The sequence below is a fragment of the Petaurus breviceps genome, unplaced genomic scaffold (assembly GCF_028583685.1).
Source record: "Petaurus breviceps papuanus isolate PSGF00001 unplaced genomic scaffold, PetGlider_PUasm1.0 90769, whole genome shotgun sequence".
NCBI classification, from domain to species: Eukaryota; Metazoa; Chordata; class Mammalia; order Diprotodontia; family Petauridae; genus Petaurus; species Petaurus breviceps.
Window position 1 is genome coordinate 763,999 of NW_027187341.1, and position 16,710 is coordinate 780,708.

The following is a 16,710-nucleotide window of genomic DNA, read 5'->3' on the forward strand; positions in this document are numbered from 1 at the left end:
AGAGAGAGAGAGAGAGAGAGAGAGAGAGAGAGAGAGAGAGAGAGAGACACTTTGGGAGGAAGGACAGAAGTTCTCTCAAAGTTTTGAGCTACCAAGGAAGAAAGAATCAAAGATCATAGAGAATAGGCTTTTGGGAGACAGGTATTGTAGGCATTGGGTCTGCCCTTAAGTCAAGACCTGCATTCTGCTAGTAATGAGCAAGCATCAAGGAGAACTCAGAGAGTCCCAAATAGTCCAGCTGATGAAGTTACCCCAGGACACAGTCAGAAGGTAGAATCAGAAATACTAGCTTGTAATGTAGTGGTAAATAAGGAAAAGTGTAAGGGAGATTATAAGTCCTGAGTCCCTGAGGTAATGTGTTCATAGTCAACTAGATATTGATGCTCTAATAGATTTGGATGTAAGTGGAACAACCTTAAAGCAATTAATGGGTAAGTCTGAATCTAAGTATCTGAGTTTTATTCCTTGAACTCCAGGTTTGAAGATCATTCCTGTGGACTGGTTTTAGAATGCCTAGATGTAGGAGGGGTTATAGGTGCCTATCCTTCATGTTTGTTTGATGTGTCTAGTTTTCAGTTATTTTTTTTCTTTTTCATTCTTCGGTTCCAAGAAATGTATACAATTAAGCCATACTTGTGTGGTTGGCTTCATTATGCCATGTATGTCTAAATATAAGGTCTTTGAGGGCAGAATCTCTTTTAGGTTAAGGCAATTCAACTCAATGAGTATTTAACAAGCAACTATTACATCAATGCTTTTGCATCTCCAACACCTAATATAGAGGAGATGGTAGAAGATGGGCCTTCCTACCAAGGGCTTACTACTAATAATCATAATCATAATTGCTTACTAACTACTGAATAATTAGTTGGTTGATGTGTTATTAAAATCCAATGAAAGACAACAAAGATAGAAAGAGGGCAATTTCCCAGTGGGTGGGAACAATATGAGTCATAATATTATAATAAAATAAGTCTATACACTCCATAAGACAAGGCTGGACTGAGGATGATCACTTCCCCACCCAACCATCCCCCAAAAAAGGGAGGAGGCAGAGCTAGGGGATAGCCATCTGACAACCATTGAGAAGCTTGGTGGTTACCCCCAGATGGGCCACTGATGTTGAGTAGAGCACATAACCACCAGGGTGAACATGTGGTTATAGCATTTTGGATTTTATCAACAATAGTGTCAGATAACTGGAAAATGGTACCACTGAGTAGTTAAAAGTATTTTGAATGATCCTTGAGGAATTAACATACTTTACAACTTTCTACATAAAGATCTATTAATTGTTCTTTTTTCCATCTTTAAGCTACTTATCTATCCATTACAAATCTGTCACTGCCAAGCAAGAGGTGGCTTGGTTCTTTGCAATAATCTTTGGTGGAGACCTTTATCAAAGACCTTTTGAAAATCTAAATGGATTATGTCCATGGGTTTCCCTTTACCTCCAAGCTTGTCCACCAATACCTCCCACCCTCAGAACTCTGATAGCAGACATGACATGATTTCTTTTTTTATAACGTCAATAATCATCAAAATGTCACTTTTGGGAACTTGGGGGTGTGTTGATGCTGTACCCTCATCTTTTACACTCCAAAAAGGCATCTATAATTTTGTGGGGGGGTTTCTCTTTTTAGTTTGTATGTAGTAAAGAAGAAAACAATTTCATATGCTTTAAATATATACACCTTTAAAAAGAAAACCTTAAAACAACCAAGTTTATCCTTACAATTAGAAAGTATTCCCTTAAACAGAGGATACATGGAAAAATTAGTTCCTGACTCATTCATATGGCTGACCAGTCAATTTGCTATTCTGAATATCATGTTGAGTATATGACCAAATCTACCAAAAAGTGCAGAAGTTGACAAAGGTAAGAAATTTAGAAAGCAATTGACAAATTTCAGATAAAGAATCTTAAAATATACTTTATTTCTTTCAGTTGACACAAAGAGAAAATGTCTCTATGTTTGTACTTCATTCTATTATGTATAATATGAATAAGAGGCTATATGGGGGCAGCTAGGTGGCACAGTGAATAGAGCACCAGCCCTGGAGTCAGGGGGACCTGAGTTCAAATCCAGCCTCAGACACGACACACTTACTAGCTGTGTGACCTTGGGCAAGTCACTTAACCTCAATGGCCTTGTCTTCCCCCCTCCAAAAACAAATATAACAAGAGACTATGGAAGAAGGTGTATTAATGGCATCACAGAATCAAAAGAGTTGAAATTTAAGAACACTCAAGTCATCTTCAGCAGCCTTAACCAATAACTAGGAACCAAGAAAAAGAACCCAGCATTGATAATAGTTTCCATTATTATTAAATCCCCAGACCATAGAATGTCTAAGCCCTTGCAGGTTCAAAGATTAGCCTTTATCTAGATTTTTAAATTTTCCCCATGAATCAATCTGATCTTTTCCCATTTTGTGTCATTTTTTATAATGTACCTATTTCTTTGAATACTTATGTCATTAAGTTCAGTCTTTATAGTCACTAATTCAAAGCTCTCTATAATCTGGCTCAATCATAACTTTCTGGCTTTATATTTCACCACTCTGAATTCTCTATACTCCAGGCAAATTTAACTATTCTTTACCCTTTAAAAATATCATACGTGTTGTCTTGTCTGCACATTCACTCATACTGTCCCCTATGTTTCAAATGTCATCCCTCCCATCTCTTTATCTATTTAATTACCAATCATCTCCCCACACACACACACACACACACCATTTTAAAGCGAAAATTAAATGCCACCTCAGCCAGGAAATCTTCCCTGATATCCCCATCTATAACAATGTTTGCCCTCAGACCTCACAAAGCACTATATTTTCTAATTCTCTAAGGTACTTATCACAAAGATTAATCTGACACTGCTGTACAAGATAGGTTGGAGTCTTCAAAACAAATACAGAATTACATGCACAAGACTGACAGAAATCATAAATCACATGTTATATCCAACTATACTTTCATTTCTTCTTTGAAAGCTATGTTCATTTCAAAAAAGATTTTAAATGACTCAGTCTATTCAATTGCTTTTTTCAAATATACCAAATTGTATCAACAATATTAAACGTTTTTTAGATGTTCACATTCACCAGTTTATGGCAGCCTGGTACCATGGAAGAAGTGTTGAACTTAGATTACCAAGATCTGAGCTCAAACAATGGATCTGCCACTCCATTGCCCTCATTTTACTCTTGGGTAAAATGAGGTCGGACTAGATTACTCCTACTTTCCCATCAAGTTATCTATCTATCTATTTATCTATCTATCTATCTATCTATCTATCTATCTATCTATCTATCATCTATCTATTTATCTATCTATCTAGATATAGATATAGATGAAAATTGGCAATTACTTCATTTCCAGAATGATAATACACCAACAAACAAGCATAAAGGGTTGAATTAGATTTCTGAGGACACTTTCAGCTCTAATATTCTCATTCTATAAAGAGAATATCATTTCTCCAAGTCATATCTAATGTTCTAATTACATAACATTTAACTGAATGAATTCAAATTGTCCCAAATCTAGAGACCCTTCAAAACATACATAAAGGATACCTAATAAAGCCAATAAATTGAATTTGTCAACAATAACAAAGTTCATTAGGATTTGTAAGAAACACTGGCATAAACAATATATCCCATCCCTCACTTCTTCTATGTCTACACTGACCACTGCAACTGGAATGGACTTTTCACGTTCCATTGTCAGTTAAAGAGGAGGACTTTTTCCTATCTTCTAGGGTCCAATTCAGGTGCTACTTCCTTCATGAAGCATTTCCTGATCCCAAATCCAACCCAGTTCAAAAGGCACTAAAGAAACAAAGAAAAAAAATATAACCCCTGTACCCACCCCCTCCATGGAAGTGACCTCCTCTTCAGTTCTGTCAAAGTAATTTGTACTACAGTTATTTTCAGATCTCTGATTCCTAAAAGGATGGAACCAACCTATGCTAATTATTGAGAGTTTTAATAAGGTCAAAGGGAAATAGTTTCTAGAGGAAAAGATTATATTCCAAGTTATGATACAAAGGGGTAAACAGAATACCATGGCAGGTCAAGCCAAATTCTGTGGGGGCAAATAGAGTCGAAGGTTGAGGCAGGAATTCTGAAGGAACTTGTAGTGGCAGTCCAAAGCAGAAGGGAAAGGTAGCATGAACCAGTCAGAAGTAAACATAATAGAAAGGAAAAAAGACCAGGTATCAGTAAAATTATACTTTGTTTCATGCAACATTCTGCCCAAGATGGCCTTTTTTTTTTCATGGCAGAAGCATGTTATTCATGCCCCCTTCTTGTTTTGCGGTGTTGGTTCCACTGTATTATTGTTCATTCCTGTCTTGACATCCCTCCGATAACGATGTTGTCAGCAAGTCAATAAGCATTTATTAAACACTTACTATATGCCAAGAACTAGAAGCTCCTCTAGGACCAGGACCATAGCTTTTTCATCTGTACATCCTTTAGTGGCTGGCACAGTGCCCTGCAATTTAATCAAAAGCATTGATCAGGCAAGACCATGTGTGAGGTACTGAGGATACCATAACAAAAACCTAACATTCCCTGCCCTCAAGGAGTTTATATTCTCTCAGGTGACACAATGTATACCAATATATAAGTATATATAGAATAAATAAAAGGTAGATTTGGAAGAGAGATTATTAGCATTTAGGTGTATACAGACTTGAAGAAGTTAGGAGTTCTACAGGTAGGAAGCAAAGTAGCACCAATGCAATATTCACAGAGCCCACAGTCACCATAAACATGCCTGCATAGTGCTTGATTGCAAAACATAACACTCTCCATATAGAAGACAGAAGCAAAACATTTATTCAGACACCAGAAAATGGAATCCCAAAACCAGTATCCAATTCCATCATAGTAGCAAAGAAATTAATAAGCCATAACAGCACAGAGAGCCACAGTGTCCTTTAACCTTTCCACAAAGCAGCATTTACTTATAAGCCTAACTATTTCCTTCAGATGTATCCTGACCTCCCTCCAGTCTAGCTGCTCTGACTCCCAGCTTCCTATGGGCTCTGCACCACTCTTCAGCAAACTCCTCCCACTATAGGCTCCATGTGATTACATTCAGCCTATTAGGCGGCAGAGTGTATCTTCAAAGCAGGAAAGGTCTTTAAACTGCCTTAGGCTTATTAAGGGACAGGGAAGATCTTCAAATTCCCATTATCATTACAAGGGAAAAGGGAATGATTCCAGGAATATGGGAAAACTGGACATGGAGACAGCTGATGCAGTGTGACACATAAAGCTTAGTAGGTGATTAATAAAAGCTTGTTGAATTGTTTGATTAACAATCATAGTTGATATTTAATTATTCTAGTTTGTAAAGGAAAGGAGTTACCTCACTAGAGAACTGCTTAGATTAACAATAGTGTTGATTACTGGCATGGAAAAGCCATAAGTATCCCTTAGAGATAAAAACTATATAGGATGAGGCTTTTAGCTCACTTCAGTTTGAAAGTTTAATTTAAATTTTAATCCAATTTAGGAGAAACCATTTATAATTCTTTGTTTTAACAGTAAATTATAAGCTCTAAGTAAATATTAATTATTATAACAACAATATCCATTTTAAAGTTTTTAAAAAGTAAATATACCTTTGGATTAAAAACTAGATGGGGTATATATTTTGCATGTATAAATCTTACTAAGAGATTGTTATCAATTCCTGATGTGACAATTCTCTTTTCTGAAACACTTAAGTGGAAAGAAGGATTTACTCCTTAAATTGATACATAGGGGGAAGGATTTGGAAGAGATAAGCAAAAAGACATGCATCAACTGCACCATAGGGTAGCTCTTAATTCTGCCCAATAAAAAAAAGAGAGAGAGAGAAAGAGAAACAGGGGAGATGCCAATGAAATTAAAGTCTCTATAAGAAGGAACTATTTAATCAAAGAACAAACTTTTAATCCATATTCAAAGTAATCCCCTTGCCAAGAGGAGGAAAAAAAATCCTTAAAATCCTCATCCACAGAAACTCAAAGCAAAACTCAAAACAAACTTTTTGGTTTTGATACTCAGACATGTTTACAACATTTTTCTATCAGTTTTCAAGAAATTCTTTACATAAAAGAATAAAGGAAAATGACCAGAAAATCAAATCACAGAGATCTCCTTCAAGGTAAATAAAGACCTCCACCAACAATGATATCACAAAATAAAGCTATTTCTGAAATAAACCAACTGGCAATGACAGAAATTTCTTTCAGGCACTTGAGTCACAAGCAGGAATCATCATCATGGCTCATTATGGTTTCCTTCTTCAGGGTGGTTCTCAACATACAACTCACAAAGCTCAACAATGTTCCCATCCTCGTATGAGAGGGGTTCCTATTTCTAGTGTGTTAGGTACAAATCAATCCTTTGGCTACTACCAAAGTAGAAGGATACAGTGGGGAGTCTTTGTTTCCTGAAAAGCTTTCAAAAGCAGTTTGAGCAACTATAGCTCCAGTCTAGGAGGATTTGAAAGGCCTTAAAATATATTCCTGTCACTTTAAATGGACTAAAAGAAAAGGGAACAATTCTGTCCTCAACCACATTTTTCAGTCAAAGCCTCAAATCCTCTGCTTTTCTAAAGTTTTCTTTCTTGTGTAAGAAATCGTATTGTCTTTCATCAGTAAACCTGTAAGAGCTTTAGAGCTCTGCAGCCCTTGTAAACAATCCCCAAATGATTTAACATTATTTTCCATTTTTTGTTCTACACCTCAACAGCGATTCAAAATGTATTATAATGAACCCATTTTCATTTCCGGATTTCCAATAGCTTCAGAAACTGTGTTTTTAAGATACTGGGAATAATTCCAGCGCTAGAAGACTATTCCTATATAAAAACATGGACCTGGAAGAAATTGCAAGGGGTCATAAAATCATTTCTATGCATCTACAAAATCCTAGAATCTCAAAGCTGGAAACTTAGACTCAAAGGTTGTCTAGTCTAACCCCTACTTCAATGGACATTGCCTTATCCCCAAGTGATTATCCTGTCGTCTTGTGAGGATTTCCAGTGAAGGGAAACTTTCTACCTCCCAAGGCACTATATTCCACTTGGCGATAGTTTCAGTGCTTAAGGATCATTTCTTGACATCAAGCTAACCCTTTCCTTTCTACATTTTCAACCATTACTCCTCGTTATTCTTTATAGAGCCAAGCAAAATAAAGATAATCTCTCTCCTATATAATAGATTTTTAAATATTGGAAGATTATTACATTCCCTCTTTCTTCTTTTCTTCTCTTTTCTAGTTTCTTCCACAAATAGAATAAGAAAACCACACCAGGCACAGTTCAATTCAACGAATCTATTAAATGTCTGCTATAAGCAAGGACAAAAAAAATGCCATACAGCCTCTGCTTCAAGGAGCTTACGTAGCATTCATTCACTTTGTTCTTGATATCACTCACCTTAATGTTGCAGAAATGTATCTGTGGTAGGAAAATAGAAAGAGGAGGGATGGGTTGGAGGAAGAGGGAGGAACTAAGCTTCAACTGCCAAGAAAGAGGATGTGAAAAGTGATAAAGATCAAATTAAGAGAACACCAACTAGAGAATTTAAATAATCCAAATTCAGAAAAAGGAAATTGAACTAGCTGTAAAGCGAGTGCCAAAGAAAAAACTCTGGGAAGATATATTTTCAGGAGGATGTTATCAAACTTTTATAGATAATTAATAGTGACACCATTCCTCCTCTCCTCTCACACTGCTAGAACCACCACCCTGATACAAACCCTCGTCACCACACATGGGGATTATTGGGATAGCCTGCTGGTTGGTCTTCCTGCCATACATCTCTCCCCACTCCAATCCATCCTCTACTCCATTGTCAACACAATCTTTCTAAAGCGCAGGTCTGATAATGTCCCCCCATGTTCAAGAAACTCCTATAATTTCCATCATCAAATATAAAATCTTCTGGTTAGCATTCAAAGCCCTTTATAAACTGCCTCCCCTTTTCCACTTACACCTTACACCTCCAACCTCCGCCCCACATATTCTACAATCCATTGACACTGTCCTCCTTGCTCTTCCTCAAACAACAAACTACATTTCCTGACTGGATATTTTCACTGGCTGTTCCCTATGCCTGGAATCCTCCCCAATTTCATCTATACTTCTTGACTTTCCTGGCTTCCTCCAAGTCCCAGCTAAAGTCCCATCCTCTACAGGTCATCATATTAATTATTTTAATTCTAGTGCCTTTAATTCTATTGCCTTCCTTCAACTGATTATTTCCAATTTGTCCTGTATATAGCTTGTTAATGAGGGCTATCTCTAGTCATCCTGATCGATATCTTGCCATTGAACCCAGATGACTCTGGAGGAGAAAGTGAGGTTGGTGACTTTGCACAGTACTACTTCACTTACTAGCCATGTGACCTTGGGCAAGTCAACCCCAATTGCCCTGCCTTCCCCCCTCCAAAAAGCAAAAATAAATATCAAAAAGTGATGAAGGGACGGTGAAGAAAGTGTTATGGGAAGGAGTTCAAAAACAAGACAGAGGAAGAGCAGACATAGGAAGGTTCTCCATTTAGTCTAGCCCACTGCACTGCTATGGATGACCAGACAACAAGGTGCTGTTAGCTAAGGTCTTATACAGCCCAGTCAACAAACCAGTCATGCCAGGAAACAATTATAAGACAGGGTCCTTTTGGTATCAAAAGTAGTAAATGAAGAAAAGTTGCCAGAGGAGGAATCTTTGTCCTGGGTCTCAGGTTCCCTCAAATTAACAGATATTGACCACACAAAGCTGAGTGGAATAACACTGAGGACACTGGGAGAAGCTGCTGAGGTGGTCTGAGTCTATGCCTAAAATGTCTTTCCCAAACTCCTCAGCTTTGGACAAGCTTATATACTGGTTAAGGGTTGGTAAGATCTTGGAGTAGCCACAAGCATGTAACCCATATAGATGTTGTTTTTAACTATATTTGATCTTATTTCTATGGTTATAATTTAATGATATCATTGACAGGACTGTGATGTTATGATATATTTTCACAACTTTATTGAAATTCAGCAAAAAGAAAAATAAAATTTCCTGTGAAGGAATGCTGAGCCAAGAAACTGATTTGATAAATACAAAAAGACCACACCCCTAGACTAATGTTAACCCTGAGAGAAATTGAGCAAGGCAACATAGGTAACCAGATCTCTGAGAACTCAAGAAACCCTTGAGTAACCTCTTTCATTCTTCTTGAAACATTCATGTTGAGCATGGAACTCTAAGGACTTGGTCCTTATTTTTGAACAGAATCAATCAAGTATTTAGTATCACCCTTCTCTGGTAAAATGTGGATTCTGCTTCTGAGATTATTTTAAAGATATGTCATTTTAAAATTTTGTTTGGGGGGGGCTAGGTAGCACAATGAGTAAGAGCACCAGCCCCAGTGTTGGAATGACCTGGGATCGAATCTGGGCTCAGATACTTAGCATCACACCCAGAAATAACTGGCTGTGTAACCTTGAGCAAGTTACTTAACCCCAATTGCTTTAAGATAAAAATTGTTTAAAATTTTCTTGAATTTCTGTGATATTTCCATTTGTAGAAAGGGGGAAGCAATTTTTGGAGAGAAAAAATTTTTTTTAATTTTTGTTTATACTACTGGGAATCTCTTTCTGAACTGATTGGCTTAATTCTTCTGTGCTTTGATTTATATTACTGCTAAGTGCATGTTAAAGCTTCATCATTTCTTAGTGACTGGCATTCTTGCATTTTTACATATTGATATCTATCATTGAATTTCATCTCCATGAAGATATTTTGATACTAGAAGTATCTATGAGTAAGGAAGACAAAGCTATTGAGGAAGGCTTGAGTTTCACTGTGAATGGCTAGGGGAAACATGAAATATGAAACATTACAACCAAGCAGATAGAGCCTTGTCTGTGGTCTCCAAGTTACCTACATCAATAATACATTATAGCATCTTCAGAGAGATAAGAATTGAGGGAAAAGCCTACTTAGTAGACCCCCTGACCAAAGAAGAAGAGCTAGAAATAAAATCTAAGGACTTTGTAAAAGGTTCTGCATATGCTATACAATACATATATGAAGGGAAAAGTTCACGTTTGAGAAGAAAAGGAAACCACAACAGGAACCTGACAAAGGCACTAGCATCCTTATTAGGAGAGATGTCATGTCTGTCTGTCTAGGAACCATTCAAACCTTCCATAGGATGTCATTGCAGTGGCAAATTACTGAAGTAGAGAATAGAGGAGACTAAAGACCAGTTGCAAGAGACCAGAATTTGGTCTGATATTTTGTCTAAAAACAGAATGAAAGCAAAGTGACTGATCCAGATCCAGAAAGTAGAGTCTGTCAGAGAACAAAGGATCAGAGGAGCAGAGTTTTCAGCAACTTGATACAAGAACATCACCAAAGACCAGAACTAAAGAGACAGAGCTGTCTTCTGCTATAAATGGAAACTAGATTGCCACAAACCTACTGAGTGAACTTGGAAGGAAACTCGGGTATAAGTTCATCAGAAACGGAATAGAAATGAGACGATGGGGGCAGCTAGGTTGAGCAATGAATAGACCACCGGCCCTGGAGTCAGGAGGACCTGAGTTCAAATGCAGCCTCAGACACTTAACACAAAAACTAGCCATGTGACCTTGGGCAAGTCACTTAACCCCAATTGCCTTCGAAAAAGAAAAAAAATGAGACAATGACTGAGTTAGAGATAGAAATGACTCCAGATTCCTCATCGATAACTAGTTCTTGGGACCCATCCATACCTAGACTCGATAACTAGTTCTTGGGACCCATCCATACCTAGACTCAATAACTAGTTCTTGGGACCCATCCATACCTAGACTCTATAACTAGTTCTTGGGACCCATCCATACCTGGACTCATAGGAGAATTACTTTGGGAGAATTACTCTAAGGACTGCAGAACTGGTCAGCAGACCCTAACTATTTTATTCCTGTCGTTCTATAAAAGACTTCTTGTAAAAGATATCTCTCTGCCAAGCCTAAGTTTCTGTAGACTGAGATATGACTGGCCACATTTGTTTGAGACTAAAGTATCCTAAGAGAGTTGTGGATATCAGCAAGAAAAAAGTAAACATTTGGCCCTGGTATGTCCAGATCTAGCAAATGTCTCTACCATGTCAGGACTGACTGAGACCAGCTCCAGTCTCTTATAGGTGATAACAACTCACTGCTAACACTGAGGTAAGACTCAATACCTAATACTCTGACTCAGAGAATTAGAGAGAGTGAAAAAAAAGGAGAATAAGAGACAGAGGAGAGGGAGAGAGAGAGAAAGAGGAGTCAGAGATCATAGTCCACTAAAACCCCTAGGACATAGGCTCATAGGACCTGTCACACAGCCAAAATACTTCACAAAATACCTTTGAGAGAAATGTGGAAGCTCAAAAATCTGTTTGATGCTTCTCTTCTTCCCAAATAATGGAGAAAACATGATTGCTTTATATTCATGAACTCATTTCTAAGGTATTTTATAGAAAATTGAAAAAGGAAAGAATATTCCAGCCTTTGAAACACCTTGAAATGTGCTAGCTTATCAGTGCCCATGAAATAGGTAATCTTTCACAAGTACAACAAAAATAACAGGAAATTCATAAGACCCAGAAAAGATCCTGGTTCACCACAGCTTCACACAGACTCAGCCAAAGCAGTCTCCTTAACATTCGCTTGAAATCAGAATAGTAAGAAACTCCATAGGTCAGCCTTCAAGTTCAGTTCACGACAATAGGAGGATAATCCAAGGGCACTCCTAGCTGGAGTGAGGAAATAGATGATTAAAATTATGGTCAGTACTTACAGTCACTTTTAAAGCATCAGCACAGTTGGCCTCACCTACCACAAGTGAGGCCAGGAAAAAAAGAAGCCAGATCAATGACACTAATAGCCTCACATCAAATGACAAAGTAGCAGTGTGAGTTGCTGTTTCCCACATGCCTGCTGCCTAAAGATGAGCACATGTGGCCATCCTCTCCATTAATGCCATTTGGCCTGTGTACAAAAAGCAGAAGGAGCATGGAGATGACAAGATAGGGCTGAACTCAATGCTATTTGTCCACTTCAATCTGTTCAAATCATAGGCTTCTCCTTGCCAGCCGCATCTGTTGGCAGGGGAAATGAAATAACACCGTCTGCCTGCCAATCATACACATTTGTTAAACCAGGTGAGCAGAGTTAACTTATCCACTAGCTAGACCCAATTCCATTTAGTTACATCTGGCTGGATTTATTCTGGTCCAGTGCTCCCACACAGAGATTTTTTTAAAAAAACCCAAACAATTCTGGATCCCAGGATAACTTAAAGAAAGGTAATATGTTCAATGATGCTTCTGACCAATTTTACAATCATCTCATTTGTTACTAGGTATTTATCCAGAATCAAACAAATGTATACTTAAATGTTTTCCCAGTTGTTGGAGTTTTCTTCTTAAAGTGATTATGACCCCAATTCTGGAGTTTGGTCTGCTGCCTTTCCAGACAATTGCTATTTTTCTTATTACTCAAGAAACCATCTGATTCTCTTGACTCTGTGCTTAGTTGTGAGCCATTACTCCAAGTCATATTTTCCATTGCACTGAATAGTCTATTCTTCATATACTTTTAAATTCTGAAACCCTTGTTCCATTTCCAAGACTTTATTACTGGGAGCCCACAAGGGTTTCTCTTCTACCTTGCACACTTCTCTATTTGCATCTGTCCACCATCAGATGTTATTTCCTGACATGGCATTGTAGATCACTGCCATAAGGGTGACATAAAGATTTATTGTCCTGTTCATGACGAGTTGAAAAATTCTATTTTCATTTCACAATGAATGAATGCAAATCAGTTGGTCTTAATGTTCCAAAAACAAAGTTATTACTGGTTGGCATTCCATTTGCCTTGAAAAATGTATAGTCTTTTTTTTTTTAAAAGAAAGTATTTTTCTTTGCTTAGTTGTTAATGTTGGAGCTTGACTGGTATAAAACCTGGGGGCTCAGTTTCCATTATCTTTAGATCTGCATTTTAAACAAATTCTCATGACTTTTTTTCTTGCATTTATATGCCTTATCTCCTACATGAAATTTTTCTACAGTAGAATGATGTAGTGGGTTGATGAATGCACCTGTTATCTTGCATATTGATTTGTAAGTACCTTCTCAATGGTTTTCTCAATTCCAGCTCCCATGGGGGCTGGTGCTTTTCTTGGAGGCAGTAGGTACCAATGGAAAGAGGGCTGGATTTGGAGTCACAGGCCCTGGATTCAAAGCCTAACTCTGCTATTTAAGACTCGAGAGTCCCCAGAAAAATTCCTTCACCTTGCTGGGCCTCATTTTCCTCACCTCTAAAATAAGAGGGTTGGATTAGATCATGTCAAGGTCTCTTCTACCTTTAAGTCCATGGTTCTAAAATTAATAGGCTCTGTCATGTTTGAGAGTCAAATGTTAGTCATTTGCAGTTAATCCCTGGTTTCATACATCTCTTCTAGCAGTATGACTGTGGGCTAGTCACTTCACTTATGTTAACTTCAGTTTTCTCATCTGTAAAATGGAGAGAATCATTCCTATTTCAAAGTGTTGTTTTGAGATAAAACAGATCATGTGAGCAAGTCTTAGGTGCAACCTCAGATCTGTCCCTGTGTTCTCTTTGTCATGTACCTTGAATGCTTTAATCTCTCCTCCAAGTGATCTTCCAAAAGTTATCCTAGTTCTACTGTGCAGCCTTGGGCAAGTCACTGAACTCCAATTGTCCTGCCCACCCTCCTCCAAAAAGCAAAAAAAAAAAAGTCGTCCTAGTCATGCAGATACTTAGTGGCAGAACTGGGGCAAGAAGTCAGGTCTCTTTTACCTCCATTTCCATTCCTTTCGTTTATCTATTTAAAAAATATTTGCTTATCACATACTACTCATCACCTACTATATCACCTACATCATTATAGAAAATAAACCAAAAAATAAGACATGGTCACATGCTCAAGAAGTTTTATTTCAAGGGGAGATAAAAGATGTACCCAGACCAACTTGTTCTAGAGTAGGGGTTCTAGAGCAAGGAGACTTAACTTAGGATCTGTAAACTTGTTATTTTTAAGTATTATTATTATTTTTAAAGCAATTGGGGTTAAGTAACTTGCTCAAGGTTACACGGCCAGGTGTTTCTGGGTGGGTGCTAAGTGTCTGAGCCCGGATTCGATCCCCAGGTCATCCCGACACTGGAGCTGGTGCTCTTACTCGCTGTGCTACCTGGCCACCCCTAAGTATTATTATTTATGATGATTGCATTTCAATATAATTGGTTTCCTTGTAATCCTATATATTTATTTTATGCATTTAAAGTCAAAGGGGTCCATAAACTTCACCAGACTGCCAAAAGGGTCCATGATACAAAAACAGGATAAGAAAATCCTTTGTAGAGTATGGCTTTTTCCATTCCAATAGTAATGTAGGCAGGAATTAGCTGTGAGCTTCATCAGCTTCATCTATCCCTTCTTATTAAATACTAAAAATTTTTCCTTAGAATATTGACCCAGGCAGCTGAATGGCCTAGTGCATAAAGTAAACTGAAGCTAGGAATGCCTGAGTTAAACTCCTACCTCAGCATTTACTAGCAATATGACCCTGTGCAAATCACTTAACCTCTCTCTCTCTCAATTTCTTCATCTGTAAAATGGGAATGATAATAATAGCTCCTTCCCTCCAGAATTATTATGAGATAAATTAAGATAATATTTATATTAAATAATAAATAATATTTATAATATTAATATGATGAGGATAAATTGAGATAAAAATTTTCAAACCTTAAAAGTTCTAAAGTGCTAGCTAGTAGTAATAGTAGCAGCAGAAGCAGCAGCAGCAGCAGTAGTAGTAGTAGTAGTAGTAGTAGTAGTAGTAGTAGTAGTGTTATTGGTGGTGGTGGTAATAGTAATAAAAGATAGTATTTTTAATGATGATTACAACTTTGCCATTGAGAATGAAGTGGCAGACTACTCTAGCATCTAAACAAAACAAAACAATTTTGCAGACCCGGCAGGCTATCACCTCTACCATATTTGGTAGTTAATTCACTCATCCTTGGCATTATAAGTTACACACACCCTTCTCCTGGCTAAGGCTGATGACTCTGACTCAGAGTTGGCAATTCCAGTGATCTCGATGTGGGGGAAGAGAGGTTGGGAAGATGGAATATTCCTTTGTGCTACCTCATTTGTCTGTTATCTGAGCCATCAGAGCTCTCAAATTAAAGATATATCATAAACCAGCTTGTCCTCAGACTTGTCAGAGAATCTTTCAGTTCAAAGTTACCTCAGAGGTCAATTGGGCCAACTACAACCTATTACAACAATATATGAATATTTTTATATCAAATCATTAATTATAATTCTTTGTATCTAGTTGTTCAAACAATTCTGAATATGCTTAACTGTATCCTATTCTAGCACATATCTCGCTACCTTATCCACCAAAAGAATCAATGATTTTGTCAAATATCCCAAAATCTAGGGAAACAATATCTGTAGCATTACCTTGAATAACTTGACTCAATCCTGCTCAAAAAGACTATATTAATCTAGTGTAATAGGTGTCTACAGAATGTCCAGGCCCTTTCAGCTTTTGTCTCTATGGGTAAAGAACACTAGGGAGCTGTTTCTACCAGAATTGTGATGATGTATAAGGGAAGTTCCTTGGAAAGACAGACCATAGACATTCTCTAAGTAGTTGTATTTGATTAACAATGTGTTGAAAAGGCTCTTTGACTGGTCGTGGTAACATTCAAAGATTCTTGGCTTCACTTACAGTCTTTTTGCTACGTCATTCTTGGAAAAGTTCAGGACCCATGAAAGGAAATTTTGCTATGACTTTGTGAGTTTGAAAGATCCAAAGGGTTTCTCAGCATCTCCTCATTACAGGGTCCAGGTTTCAAAGTAAGCATAGATTTGATGCTTTGAGAAGCAAGCTACAACCTTGGGGAATGATTTTCAGGATACCAGACCAGTGATGGCTGAGATACAGGCTCATCAGACAATCATGTCTCATCATGAACTTTGTGGGACAAATGCTATGCTGGAATGGAGTTAAATTTCAAGACTCATTTGCCTTATCAACTCTTACCAGAGTCCTGAAGTGACATACAAGAAAATCATGACTGAGGTATTGGGGAAAATGTTTGCATGTTTGTTCCAGCTATGTCTTTGAAGTAAATACCTTTTTAAAAAGCTAATCTATCTTAAGTAGTTGAATAAAATGGTCCCCTAAAAATGGAGAAGACAGGGCCAGGCAAGAGTGATTTGAACATAGTAAGGACATTTAGATGATCTCTTACATTGTCCTTACTTTAATGTAATTAGTATTTTAATATAATAAAATATAACTAATTTTTGTCATCCTACTCTCAGTCCAAAGTTTCTTTACCCTGTAGGCATAGACAACCAGAAGCAAAATAAAAGTTGACTGGTTCTAGCTTCTCTACATAATCATCATCATTCCATCCACTGTAAGCAGTGCTCATGTTCTTCTTAGACTTCTCTCTTGGCTCTAACAATAAAAAAAGTCACTTTTTGTCTTTAGTACAAATCAGATCCAATAAATGATCACACAACTAGCAAATTCCCACATTGGGATATGAATCCATCCCTTCATGATTTTTTTTTAAAGCAATTAGGGTTAAGTAACTTGCTCAAGGTTATAAGGCCAGTTATT